A 13,638-nucleotide genomic window follows, 5' to 3' on the forward strand; every position below is an offset into this window, starting at 1 on the left:
ATCACGTTTTTGTGAAAAAAGCTAACGCACTCCAGAGAACAAGACGGGCTGCATGCCGTGCAGACAAATATGGCCGCCGATATGCGGCAGTCTGTGTCGGCAGCCTTCAGTGCGCACCGCGAATACGGCACGGCGCTACTTTCAGCTGTAGGGACAATCTGTGTGCGCCTCACGCCGCCCTGCACGGCGCGTAGGGCAGCCACCAACGACGCTCCGAAACCCCAACTCCAGAAAATAAGCTGCTTATGTATGAGCAGTAATGAAGAGGAGATGAGGTTATTATAACATTTTCAACATTTCGCGGCCCTGTCAGCAGCTGTATAAATATTAATTTGAAATTAACAACAGCCTCAGTTGCAATGTTTACGTAGATTTACCTAGGTTTCAGTTGGGACAACCCAACCTTCTTCAGAATAAAAGGAACTACGATTTGTCCATACAGGGCAACGTCAGAAACTAAAAACTATAATAGAGAAATACGTCGCCACATTGTAATAACTTACCCGGGAAACAGCCACGGCCCCACTCCGCGACCGCTGTACGGCAGCAACGGACGTTGTACTGGTACTGTCCACAGCCTCGAGAGCGCATGCGCGACACTGTGTGTTGACACTCGTACCAACGTGTACTCCTAAACTTAAAATTTTATGAACAACCAGGTGCGGCTAACGAAATTGACGTACACGTTGTCCAGTAAGGAGCACAGATATAGCGACTGTCTTAACATATGTAATAATTTGTTGGACGTCAAAAATGAAGGGACCAATGCGGTTACTGTTTTAAGCCAACCTAGCATATGTGAGCTGAACATCGAACTTGACCGCATGGGAATAACTACGGGTTTGAAATACCAGATAATCCCAGCTATTCGGCAAAACATGTGTGCTAAAACATGTTGCCAAGGGTATAATGATTACTCCCTACGATTATGGCGGATGGAATAACAGTTGCACACCTTCAAAAAAGTTTTTGATTCGCAGTTGCAGCTGGGCGTTAAGAAGGTTATTTTTGTCATGTAGTACGTGAACTTCGCAATGAAAGAGCTGAGTATTATTTGGAGGGTTGAGTGCGTGAGCCGTTTGCACCAAGTGTTCTGCGAATGTCGAACCACGCTTGCCATCTGCAACTTTAGTAGGGACAGGCTCCTTGTATCTCGTTAGTAAGGCTCTTTCTGTTTGGCCGATGTAAAATTTCGGACAATTGCCACATGCAATCTTGGAAACTCCAGATAACGACAATTTAGGCTTTTTTAAAGTGTGAATCAGGTTCTTCTGCAGCCTACTATTAGTAGGCAAAATTGTCTCTAACTCCGGGTTCTTTAGAAGACGCCCTATTTAATATGAAATTTTATCTATGAAGGGGTTAACTTCTGGCATGATACCTAATGTGCAACTTTTAGTCCCATTATTATTTACTTTCCTGTCTTAGAGCCGTCTCTTCATTTCAAGCTCGTAACCGTTATTTCGCGCTGTTGTTTCAAGGGTTACCGGTTCGTGTTCCAAGGCTTCTGCGGATAGGGGAATGGATATCGCTCTATGTATACTAGAACGAGAAAGTGCCATTTTATGCGCCAGCGGGTGTGCAGAGTCGGCAGGTATGACATTCTCAGAAAACGTATGCTTCCTGGAGATGAAGATGTCACATTGTATGTGATCATGGACTATAGATAACTTAAGATCTACAACGTCATACTGGGTGACTCGTTTTCAAGAGTAAAAATTTTCTCGTGGAGATCGTTGAACAGTACAAGTATCTGATCTATGTCTTCTTGGGATGAGTCAATTACGAAGAGAATATCATCCACGTATCTCGGCATATAACTTTATTTTCTACGCCATCTATATATTACTAACAAAAAATTGAGATTCTATCGTATCCATGAATGTATCGGAAATAATCCCTGCTAGAGGGCTTCCCAATGCTAACCCGTACGGTTGTGAGTGTATTTTGTTATTAAGAGAAAAGTAATTGTATTTCAAAACAAGGCGCGGGAGATTCATGAGCACATCAATTTCAGTATCTGACAATTTCTTATGGAAGTGTAAGTCCGATCTACAGGTACGTTGGTACGGAGGCTGGAAACCTCAAAGGGGGCCAGCTCGGATGTGGCATGGCAGATTACATTATTCAGTTTATTTACCATTCGACAGAGTTTCTGAAAGTAAACTTTCTGGAAAGCGAAGTTGTCCTTAATTTTGTAATGTAAACAGACAGCCAGCTTATGGTACGTACTGTTTGTACTGTCCACGATAGGACGTATCGGATGGAAGTTTTTGTGAACTTTGAATTGACTCGTTAGTATGGGCGGCTTCGGTTTCATTTTCAAGAGCCATTTCTTTAGAAACACTCCTATTAATTTATTAGTGTTCTGCAAACCTGTTCTTATCTCTTTATGTAACGCTTGAGTAGGATCTGATTCGATGGAAGTAATGCCATTTTGATCGAAAAAAAGGCTGTTTTATCTATGTATTCCGCTTTGGAAGCTATAATTAACGAGTTCCCGTTATCGGCTTTCGTAATTAGGGCGCTATTATTCTCCAGTTTACGATTAATACTTTTCACGGTTCTATAACGTAATGCTTTGATTGAGCGACAGATCATTCATTTTCTAAGATTTTACAGGATTAGCCAAACCGCGTTTGAACATTCTTTGGCGTTTTGGTACACTCCAAACCTAATTTAAGGCATACTATGAAATTGTCTACCACGTGTGGTTCTTTAATCGCAGGTGCGATATTGAATTTCAGCGCTTTGGACATTAACTGCGTATTACCTGTTGAAAACATTATAGAAGTTTTATTAATAACACGTTCACAGAACGTGGGTTTAGAACTGTGTTATTGGAACATCCTTGTTGGTTACCTCTGATAACACCCTTGGACAAATTTGACAGTTTTTTCGCATGCCTTGCAGCGATTTCTTCTTTCTGTTTGGCAATGACATCAGTGGCCTGTGCCCGAAAATCATCTATTTGATAATTGGTACACTTCGAATAGTGCATCAATATTTCAAGATACAACAAATAAGCTTTCTTCTTTAATTAACCTTTCTTTGTATGCAATTCCACAACCACAATACTGTTATTGAGGATCTGAACTATGTATTTGTTTTTGAAAGTAGGCGATTTGTAATATAATTTTCCTGCATAATTGCGAGTACTAGCATGGCCGTTTCATTTATTAACAAGTGTAAACAGAATAACGTGACCCCGAAGTTTGTCAGCGGACATTCCATGCCGCAGAACACAATCTTTCTTTCCGTTGAACGGACAGCACGGCTCTTATCAGAGACCCATCTGAGAAGAAATCCGCATGTTCTAGGTCAAAATGCGAGTAGATTTTTGTTTTGTAGAAAATCTTCACATCCCCCCCTTGGCGCCCCGCCCCCCTCCACAGAGATAAAACGGAAGAATTTCGAAACACTGACTACTTCTAACAGGAAAGAGAGGTGGTGAGCCCCACACAGCGTATCCCAGACCCAGTCGTGTTCACGGTCCGTGCAGCAGTGTCCGCAGTCCGTGGTTAGCGTCCCAGGTTCGATTCCCGGCCGAGTCGCTAATTACCTTCTCCCGGTGTTTGCGCCGCCCCCGTAACTTCGGGTCATCTCCACCGCCGAGCAGATCGGCCAAGTTGAAGGGAACGTTCTTCTGCCTGAAAACTTCCTGTGGCGTACACATCTTTTACGCGCCAATGTTTTCCGGCTCAGCGTGAAACATCACTTTCAAACGATATGAAGCACACAAAATGCACCGTCATGAATGTACCTGTATACCGTCATGTGCATAACCGTAATACGTTACAGTGCTCCTTTCCAACACACTTCTCGTGTATCAACCAAATCTAAACCTAAAGCACCACAAAATTAATATCGTGATGGGACATGTAGTGAAACTAAGTAACCACCTACAGATCCAAACCTGAGACGACTTTGCGGAATGTGGTGGTGGGTACTTTGTTCAGCGAAGCCGTTCTTCGTTGCGCCGTGACGTCAGTGTTGCTGCTGCCCCCCTCCTCCTCCCCCCCCCCCCCCCCCATCTCACACCAGTGTGCTCGCAGCAGCCGGTCTGCACCAGCCTCGCCGCGTGACGTCACCCGCTGACCCTGGACTGGCGACCCGCAGTTATCTGCACTGCGCGGACGCCCGCTTCCTGCCCACAAACCGCTGTTCCGCAGCGCCAGCGCGTCTCCTCGAAGCTTCCAGGCTTGCAGCGAAATGACGAGAAAAATCGAGAAACTGCGGCCAATAAAGACGCCTTACCGAGGATCACCCTGCCCACGCGCCATTCGTGGGCGTAAGAGGAACCTAAATTTTTCCTGTCTGTTCCCTTGTGCTGCGCCGAGTACGATGGCCAGATCTTATTCTGTGGCGGCTGTTTTTCTGCAGTAACCCTTATATATTTGCGCTGGTCACTTTCAGCGGTTCCCAGTAAGTGGCTGTTGTCTGCGCTCTGATTCGTTGATGCAGAAGAGACTGACCGGTCGCCGTATTCGGTTTTACACTACCGGAGCACTGGTGCCACATTTAGTGGCTTTGTATTGAAGAAAGAGCAAGGAAAAAATCCCTCGAAATCTCGTAGCTACAGGTACGAATTCTTACAATATAACCGCGCAGTATATCGCTATATGACGTCATCCCCGCAAGCTGCACTTACTTTAGGTTCAAATACCAAGTTTAATTTCTGACGCTTCAAACTAAGCACAGTAAGAAACTAACTACAGTAAGGTCCGCACTGTGGATCACCACACAAAAACTGTCAAGAGTTGACGCCATCGTTGTTTTGTTTAGTCCTGTCTCAAATATTTCGGTCGAGAAAAGTCAGGCTAATAAATCTTTGCGCGAGTTTATAAAAAACTGCACCGTTCATCATGTAATATATTTTTGAAGCACCTACATAAAAGAGGCTACAAAGATGGTAGTAATTATCTTTTAGCCAAATTAGAGACTAACCGTCCATAGATATAATTTTCATGTTTTATGTCCATCTAGGTGGTAACGATTATTCGCATATTTTTATGTAAATAAGTAAAAAGAGGAAATAATTTGTACATGCAATAAGTGTAAAGAAATACGCAATACTAATTTCTGTAAGAGAAAAAGAGAAACAGCTGTTTGAAACTCATAGATAAGGAGACAAAAATCCCTGACTTGCCGGTCGTCTTGTTTCCTTGGAGTTGGCAAAATTTACACGACGAAAGAAAGAAGGCATGGAAGGTCGGGGGCATATTTTGATAAACAGTAAGGAGAGCGATATTTGCTATCAGCAGATTTGCCCAAGTATTAAGCATTTTAATCGTAAACAAAAAAAAGAGACGGAATTATTCGTGAGTGGTAACGAAAATTCATTGTATCAGCCGTGCAACTCAGAGACAAGCAAAGGTCCTGCAGTGCTTTATAGAGGGCGTTACTTCACACCTACTGTGGCATTTCGTAACTTGTAATCGCAGTTTTACGTACGGAAAGGAACGGCGCTTCAGTGATACTGTAAGTGAACCAAGGGTAGGTATTAAGTGTACGAATATGATTGCATGGCATTACGAATTCAGCGCCTTGCCAAAATGCCGACAAGGCAAGACTTTTCATGTGTTGGAACATGCGAGGTATTTGACCAAATGTGACAGCTGCAAAAAACCGCGTAAGGGGGGGGGGGGGGCTGAACGAGATTTTTGTACGCAGTCCACACAAGTCAACAGCACGCAGAAGCCACGAACTCTGAACACCGCAGCAAAGTGTGTGGAAGACAGTGCATTGGCGTTTACACTCCAAACCGTACCGTCCGGATCCCTTACAACAATTAAAAGCGGACTGTTACGCGGACTGTTACGGCCGGCGCCTTCAGATTTGCGCCACATTGGAGGCATCAATTGAGGATGGACATTTCGCCCCCACGCTGATATTCAGCGACAAAGCAACTAACACTTTTCTGAAAAAGTTTATCTCCGCAATGTGACAGTGTGCTGTACTGAAAAACCTCACGTAATTTCGGCGCATGAAGGAGATTCGCCGACGGTTAATGTATCCTGTGCAGTGTGACTGGCGAAGCTGAATGGGCCGTTTCAATACTGTGAGACAACTGTGCCGGGTACATCTTACCTCGATATGTTGCAGTTGTGGCTGTTTCGACTACTCATTCCTTCAGGGAGCATCGATGTTTGTTGCTACCTAAACGACGAAATTTCGCATCGCTGGATTGGCCGTAGGCGGTTAACGCAAGTACTGATCAGCTTGCAAAAGCACTTAATGGATGTTTGAAAATCTGGAACTGGTCACGGGTTTGTGTAGTTAAACTGTGTGTGTCGTAATTGCGGTTGTCTCCTATATGTAAGTCATAATCTTTATAATTCTACTACAGCCCTGTTTCTCTTAATGTTTATTTTCGAAAATCTAGCGATTAAAATAGGGTTTCATTGCACTGTGGCTGACTCAAATGAACTTGAAATATTAGCAGAAGGCCACTCGATCACTGACTACACAAAGTAGAGGCCATAGTGGATGTTACCGAGAACTCGCGTCACAGGTATGTATGCACGATGATCTTCAGAGCCATTTTGTTTCTTTTTAGACCACTCTGCCAATGGGCTTGCGAAAATTTGAAAGGGCGCGAAACACAGGAACGTAACAGTGAGACGCAGTACAAAAAACAGACAAAAGAACACAGTGGACGGGAGAGCGCGGTCTGCACTCGTCCGGAGAGTGGGGGCTGCCGCTGCCTGCCGTGCTCACGTGTCGGCTGGCCGGCCGGCTGCACAGGTGTGGACCTGACCTGCCCCCACACCAGGGGGAAGCGGTGCCCAGCGCCGAACCTGCCGATTCCAACTGTGCGTCACCGAAACGGACATACAACGCTCTTCGAAAGCTAACATGCGTGAAGTACGTGCCACACAAAAATTGCTACTGTAGCATTCCATTTCTTTGTCTCCGCTGAGTGACAACCATACTGTAACCTGACAACCTGTACCAGAACTCTGGCTAAGCAACGGATCACTTTTCCACCACAACACTCTTTACAGAAAATAATATAGCAGCCACGCGTTCTGTTGTATCCGTGAGTGTGTGTGACGTCACGCAGCACACCATTACGCCACGGGTCAATGTCGACGGCCGCTATCAGCAGCTGCGAGCTGCTCCAGTTCAGGCAGCCGCCTGTACTGGAAATACGGGTACTTGCAGAATCTTGATGCTTTGAGAAAAGTTAAACACACGACGGAAGTCTGAGAAAACTGCAGATTTTTTCACTGATTGAACTACTGAATGGTTTATGACCACATGAGCCACCAAGGCGACAGCGAAATTTTCGCGAGCCGTTTTTTTTTCTTCATCTGAGACATTCAAGTACCGGGTGTTCATAAGTAAAATGCAGCTACTGACCCAAGTCCACTGTGGTCTGTGACTATGGTAAGGCAGCGAAACACTGTAGACATGCTAATGCGTTACCGCGAAACCACCTGGCGCCGGAGGAAATCAATTCCAATACCAGGTGCGAATCTGTCACTGTGCAACACCTCGCGGAAGTCTCCGGTGCTCATACTGAACAAGTTCTGCAAGTGGCGGTTAATAATATCGACATTCTGCCTTTCTCTCTTGTTTGTCCCTTCCTGTGCACGTTCCGTTCCCAATGCATTACATATGGGAACATTTCTTCCAGTGTAAATCGGTTCCGCAAGGGCGCATTAGCATACCAAGTTTCGCCGCCATACAGCAGTTACAGCCGACGATGGGCCTCTGTGAGTGGCTCAACTTCAGATTACAAGCACACAGTGGTGCAGCGAATGACGGACATTTGCCACGCTGGACATTTGCCACGCTTGCCCCTTCGCCAGGTAGCTTGACTAGCGATCCCTCAGGTTAGGGACGCAATTCCTCGTACTACTTCTGTCCGCTTTCGAACCGCCGTCTTCACGTCTTACTCGATGTAACCAGTACATAAGCGACCTCCTCCATCGACGTCTTGGGGAAATACAGAGCTTCTTCTCCGAAATCGAAACATTTATAACTTTTGGGAAACGAAACCAATACCGACGATTATGTCAGTATGTAATCATTTGTGCCAAGTATAAATACAGATCCCTCTGTGCATTTTCAACTTCTCGCGGCGTAATGAATAATCCATTAAATTTCACAAGACTTGTGACTCGCTCTGAAGATGGCCGGACGATACGCGGCCGAAATATCAGTAGAAGAAATTTTATTTGCGCGGCTGCATGCCCGAAATTTAATGGATTACAGATCCCTCTGTCTGTACGGTAGCTTCCTTTCATGCTTACTTATTGAGATAGAAACAGTCCATCGCCAAGGGAACAACAAGAACGGAAAGATGTAAAAGAGTGCGAATGTACGCTAGTCATTTCTTTTTGATCGCTGCATTTGTGCCTACTTTAATTACTAAAACTGCATGCCCAAAAGACAATAAGGAAAGAAGAAAGGGGTATGTGAACGTTTGAAAAGAAGAACAACATACTCTATATTAATTTACTCTCTAAAATCCGATATCTCTTGCGGCGAAACAGTTAATAAAGTGTAGCGGGACAATGTTGAAAACATGACTGAAAATACGCTACTAAATAGAGATAAGAACTTCTATGATTGACATGTCATCTAAAGTCTACGTACATCTTTAAAATGTTAGAGATAAGGAACTGTGGTAATACAGAATGCTATGCTTGTAACGTACGTTGTTCTACATTGTTTAGCTCTGGTATTTACAGAGTCGCAGAGAAAACACCCTAGGTTTTGGAGGGAAAAACCGTACTTCTAATGATCTACACTAGAACAGAAACAAGAAGCACAACGTAAGGAAAAATAATGTAATGCCTGTTCCAACTGACAAGTGACATTGAAGCAGATAGTTCCTGTCACTTAGGGTGGGCAGCGGTTATATTCGACAACCTGAATAAATTAATAACTGGCTCCTTTTACCGACCCCCGGTCTCATATGAAACAGTTGCTGGACAGTTCAAAGACAACTTGAGCCTCATCACAAATAGGTACGCTACTCATACAATTATAGTTGGTAGCGACTTCAATCTACCTTCCATATGTTGTCAAAAGTTCATTTTCATACTTTATACAAAAGAACTTCTGTAATTGTTCTAAATGGTCTCTTTAAATTATTTTGAACAATTAGTTCACGAGACCATTCATATTGGAAATGGTTACGAAAACACACTTGACCTCTTAGCCACAAATAATCCCGAGCATCACGACGGATACAGGGATTAGTGAACACAGTCGTAGCGAGGCTCAATTCCGTAAAAAAGAAATTCACCAAAACTAAACGCTAAATATATCTATTTATAAAAGCTGCTAAAAATTCGGTAGACTTCTTTCTAAGAGACACTCCCCAATCCTTCCAAACTATGTAAGTGAAGACCATATGAGGCTTAAAGTTCAAAGAAATGTTATCAACAGCACTCGAGAGATTCGTACCAAATAAATTAATAAGAGACGGAACTGATACCCCATAAATGTGGCGGAAACTCCAAAGACATTCTGGTCCTGTGTTAAGTAAACCAGCGGAAAGGCTCAGTGAGTGGCTTTACTACGCGGCGGGTGAGGAGGAGGGGGGAGGGGGGAGGGGGGGGAGACAAGGGACCCAACCCTTCGGAGCAGCTAAAATCGTGGCGAATGTCCGCACACCGGTACAGCACGGTTCCTCCTGCACGCAGGTTACCCTCAGCCGCGTGTCAGGGCGACACCTCGCCACCGTCTCCACGTTGAGTCACGTTTACTGCCAGCCCAAGTATCATGTGAGACACCACAGTGTGAAATTTTATGCAACTATCACATATTTTACTGCTGGACAGAACACCTAATGAATTGAAAGCACCCGGAAACACTGTGCACATTCCCAAGTCACGAGTGACCTTACTCCCTTATTATTGGATATCTGTGTGTGTGCTAAAGAGCCGATTCCACACACTCGCGATTAAATGGCGGCCTTTTTAGGAAACTGTTTTGGCTGCCGCTACTGTTCATCCGTGAACGCCACAATTTTCTACAATTCAGCAAATCTTATCTATACGTTTTGAACAGGTCTTTAATACGGCGTGCATCAATTGCGTTGTATATTTTGTGATAGGCGAGTATAAATACGAAAACCACCACACACAGCTCCATGTCACAGAAGTGAAGGGCATTTACAGCACTGATTCCGGGTTGCTTTTTATACATAAAATTCGTGCAACTTTTATCAAATCATCGTGTCCCTCACGTGTGACGACAGTCACTTTTCCGTGACGTCACGCGTTCTGTGCTGCCATTGGATAAGAGGAGCACACTAAACAGTCGTCGTGTTGATCTGCCTGTTTCCGACGATAAAATTGTCAATTTTATGGTTTTGGTATTCAAATTTGCGTTTTACGACGATGTGCAGTCTAACTGACACATGGCATTTCTGAACTCTTCAAGACGGGTCGTCTTCAGTACTTTGTCACGCCCAAGTGTCTGTAAATGCGACGTCAGTGGCCACCCACGATTCCGAAACTGTGACTTACCATCAATAACGGGTAAGGCTTCTATAACAGTATCTGGCTAAACGAAATAATGTTTACTGTAGGTTTCTGTCGAACATAATTAGCAAATGCCCCCACAAATGTTATAATTTTGACGTGATTCAGCCCTCTGACGGAAACTAACAACAAATCTACCTCGATTCTCGCAACTGTCGCACTGGAAATGGCACAAATTAAATCTAGGTTCTGCCGCCATTAGTTGAACGTGAAATGAAGAAGCTGGTAAGTGACGGCGTCAGAATCACCGACATTCACTCCTCCCTCACATAATACACGACTGAAGCGCAGGCCGCACAGAACACGGCGCGCCTCACAGGTCGCTGACGCGTTGCTTTGTCGACACACCGGGCTCTCTCATCAGCCAAACAAAGCGATGCAGCGTTGTAGAGTGCTAAAAAAAATTCCATCAGCAAATCACAAACGAGGAGACGTGACGTGACAGAGCGATAAAAAATACGAAATGTTTATTTCGTGAAGCACAAACATTACGATAAATTCTCAAGAATTCGCCAACTTCTACGCCTCTGTGTAATGAGGGTGTTGGGGAAAGCTACAGATCGCTCGTTCACCACAACATTAATTCCAGAACATTGTGAAAATATGCAAATGAACGCGAGTGCTGCGTCTCATCGCCACAAGCGTGTCGGCGTGACGCCACGAGTTGTGATTCGCGAGCGGATTTCAGGATCGGCAACGCCCGCGCACGAAACAGCTTCCTACGTCTGATTACTTTGCAGACGAGTTTACGTGTGTAACATCTGACGTTAAGCATGTAAGCGAGATAAAGTTTACAAACAGTTTGAAATTGTTCTTCACGTGTGTTCGAAAGCAAGTGCTCATTCTGAAATACTGGGTGAATACAGTCTGGGTAATTTCTAATTTGCGCTCCTTTTTAAAGGAAAGCCCGTTTATCGCGCGTCTAAATTTTTGACACGTCTTGTATACTGATGTGTGGGCCGTACGACGATGTAATTTTTGCAGATACCCTACGGGGTGTGGGGATACTGTCTGCAAACTGCGTCGCGAATAGCTAGGTACTGATAAACTACAACGATACGTCTGATGCCTAAGTTGACTCCATGAACAGCGACAACGTGGCCGGGTGGGGGGGGGGGGGGGGGAGGGGTAGCGAAAAAATCTCTCCAGTTTTTGTAGTCTCGCGTGCTGTTTCTTGGAAGTCGGTAACTGCCCTCATTCTGAAATACTGTCTGAATAACGTCCGCGTATTTCTGCGCCCTTAGTCACGTTACCTCGCGACGCGCAATGTTTCCAACTGCAGTACTTCTCTTACTGTGTGAAAGCTGTAATTTAAGATTATACTTCTGAATGAGTACATCACGACATTTTAGATGTCTGAATTCGGCCACATTACGCGAAACATTAAAAAATAAATTTCTGCCACGCCTGCAAGCCGCTACACGCCTTGTGGCATTAAAACTCGCTTACTCCAAAGTTCTGCGTTTGATGGTTTTCGTAAAATTGCGTCTTACGAACTTAAGAACGCGAGGTTTTCATTTTAAATACCTGTGCTACGGGAATTCTGGGGAAATCGACAGTGGCAGATCGGAACACTAGCCGACTGAATGTAGCGTTATTTTCCATTCGTTCTAAGTTATTCTCGCTCAAGTTTTCACAGACTGGAGCAAGGCCATAAGTAACGACCAATGAATCACTGAACACTCAAAACGGTAATTTAACACACTGTTAGCCACCCCTTTGTTCGTAGCGGCCGTAATTTTTCAAAATAAGACAAAGTATTAGACAAGAGCAGTAAGTGAGATACGCGACAAAAACCACACAAAAGCGTGCAGAACATCCGCCGCTCCCATAAATTCCTGCCTTACCTTTCTGAGGTATTCCGGTGCAGACACAAGATACACAAACTCTGTCTGGGTAGGCAGGACAACGTGGCACGCTGCTTCCCTCCAGGCTGCTGCGTCACAACTGGACCGCGCACACAGCCGGCTGCCCCCCCCCCCCCAGCGCTGACGTCACGGGGCGGCGTTGCCAGCTCGCGCGGCAGGCGAGGGAACGGCTGCAGCAGGGCGTCTACGTCTGTGTCGGCACTGCACGCAGACTGAATGCACATTTAACAGCACATGACGATTCTTGCTCCACGAATTTCATGAAAGGAATTACGGACCAGTACTCTACGAGGTGTGTCCACACTAGGAATAAGAAAATACCGCACCTGTTGCTACCGCTGCCGATCTTCTTTGACCGACGACGAAAGCGCCGGATAAACCACTCACCAAAATGCAGTATGCGTAAAATACGTGTAGTAACAAGGACTATTTAGTTTGCTTCCATCACAGCACATTCATACACTTCACCAAATCACAAACTGCCCTTTCAGTCTCAGCTGCAGAATAGTGTCCGCACACCCTGCCTTGCAAGCAACAATGTGGGAGGGAAACAAGCGTCAGTGTTGTGTTCTGCCTCTGTACTGGGAGTAGAGAGAGTCCCGTGAAACTACGGCACAGGTCAAAGCCAGTGTGTGCCGTCGCTAGGACACTCGGTGGGGAGTCTTGTTTTACGGCACATGGTTGTGCCCTAGCAGTTTAAGATTTTAATTTGGAAGGCATGATATATACGGCAAAGTGCGTTGAATGTATTGCAAATCTGGACATCGGAATATACTCCGTTCATCACATTAAACTTCATGTAAACATTACACTATGTACTCTTCCGCGTTTGCTGGAACCTCTTTGGATTTAGTTTCAGGTGGAGCAGATGCCAAGCGGTCAGAAGTGCAATCAAGTACGATGATGAGGTTTCGTTTTATGCTGTGCGTATCGACTTGTGCTGTAATACGGGGCAACAGCTTTACCGGCGCGTTTAGCTCTGACAGCGCTGGCCGGGCAAGTGGTCCAGCTAACGTGCACTGCTGTGAGCAGTGGCGGTTCAGGCGTAGAAAGAGACGAGCAGAGGACAACACAGCTCTGGATGTGAATTTTTAAACAGAAGGAAATAATATATGGTAAAACTCGGGTGATTTTCTCCTCAGGTGACCGGACGGAAAATGTAACATGCCATCGATATTAGCGAACATAGTATTTTAATTAAAAGCAGGAGTGATGAAAATTCGTGACTAACGAGGGTAATTTTTCTACATGAGCTGTGTGTGGCG

The 13,638-nt window shown here is 45.0% G+C and overlaps 1 protein-coding gene across 1 annotated transcript in view; it reads right to left on the reverse strand.

Moving 5' to 3' along the window:
* LOC124719981 (ankyrin-1-like) overlaps window positions 1-12,445 on the reverse strand; it is a 64,603-nt gene extending 52,158 nt beyond the window's left edge. The window contains exon 1 of the mRNA XM_047245207.1: window positions 12,353-12,445. The gene's annotated coding sequence lies outside the window, so the exon portion shown is untranslated. The remainder of the gene's footprint in view (window positions 1-12,352) is intronic.
* Between the last annotated feature and the right edge of the window lie 1,193 nt (window positions 12,446-13,638).

The sequence above is a fragment of the Schistocerca piceifrons genome, chromosome 11 (assembly GCF_021461385.2).
Source record: "Schistocerca piceifrons isolate TAMUIC-IGC-003096 chromosome 11, iqSchPice1.1, whole genome shotgun sequence".
NCBI classification, from domain to species: domain Eukaryota; kingdom Metazoa; phylum Arthropoda; class Insecta; order Orthoptera; family Acrididae; genus Schistocerca; species Schistocerca piceifrons.